The sequence below is a fragment of the Pollicipes pollicipes genome, unplaced genomic scaffold, assembly GCF_011947565.3.
Source record: "Pollicipes pollicipes isolate AB1234 unplaced genomic scaffold, Ppol_2.1 Scaffold_7231;HRSCAF=8579_pilon_pilon_pilon, whole genome shotgun sequence".
Lineage (NCBI taxonomy): Eukaryota > Metazoa > Arthropoda > Thecostraca > Pollicipedomorpha > Pollicipedidae > Pollicipes > Pollicipes pollicipes.
In genome coordinates, this window is record NW_023597034.1 from 43,312,941 (window position 1) to 43,314,330 (window position 1,390).

Consider the following 1,390-nt stretch of genomic DNA (forward strand, 5'->3'; position numbering starts at 1 on the left):
CCACGCGTGCCTGCAGGCGCCGTCAGCGGTGGTGGGTAAGTCCGTCGGCATCAGGTGTGCTCGGTCGGTGAAACGGAGCAAAGTCGGCAAGGTGTAAAGTCGTATGTCCAGTGGATTTGGCTAAAATAGGCCAACCAATTGGACATACGCCTTGCAATAATAGCAGCAGCTAGTATCCGACGCAAAATTCGTCTTTTGTGACAAAAGTCGGGTGAACATGAGCCAATATGTCACGGTCACTAAGGCAAGACTGGTTAATGGAATAGAGCGAACAAAGTGGCAAGGCATGCATTGCTAGTCAATACTCCCATAACTACTTGGCACTGCAGTGGAAGCAAATATTTCAACCCATTATTACATAATGCCGAAACCGCACAATATACTGCGCCCGTGGATAATCTTAAAACCGGCACGCTAACCTGCCTCCAGATCCCGTTTGAAGTCCGGCGCGAGGGTGACGGTGCTACAGTTCCACCTGTGCGCCTGGAGGAGCCACTGGCAAACGGCTGCACTCTCCTCGGCCGCACTCTGTACGTGGCGCATAACGTCCGGGCGCCGGCGGCAGAGCGTCCGCTGGCGCTGGGTGAAGACCTGCTGCCGACCGTGGAGTCGGCACGCGCCGGCCGCGTCCCAGACGGTACCGTTTAGCTCGCGGAGCGCGCTGAAACACACGGGTGAGGTCTGGGTCACACAGAGGGCGCTGAAACACACGGACGCTGTCCAGCTCACAGAGGGCGCTGAAACACACGGACGCTGTCCAGCTCACAGAGGGTGCTGAAACACGCGGACGCGTTGCATGAGGATGGGTGGAGTCGCGGCAGTCAGGCGCAGCTGAATATGGGCTAATTTCGCCACTGGTATGCAACTGCTGATGCAGTTTGAAACGAACCACACGATATCGAACCAGTCTAAGCTTGTTGCAAACATGCATGTAATTCATCAGACAAGGCATGCATAAGTGAAGACCGAATAAAAGAATGGTTCAAGGCCCGTGACATTGAATCGCCCATCACCAGTGCCAACAGCTGGGCGGATAGTCCGACAGCAGTGAGGTTACTCGCAGCCGCGCCCGCCGCCGGGCGTGGTCCGCCTCACTCACAGCCAGCCGATGCCGAGCGTCAGACGGCAGAGGGCGGCGCAGCAGAGCAGAGCGGCCGCCGGGCACCGCATCACTCGGCGGTGAGCCGCTCCCGGCGAGCAGGCCCCCGGCTGACGAGCGGCGTCATCTGCCGGCCGCCCGCCGCCGTCCGGACGTCATCCTGCACTCCTGGTGTTATCCCGCGTCAGCCGCGGCCACGTCCCGGCTTCCCGCGCTGCGCGACCGGCGAGCGGTGCAGCGTGTCGACCACGGCCGCCTCCGGCACCGGCTGCCGTGGGCAGGAGATGCGTC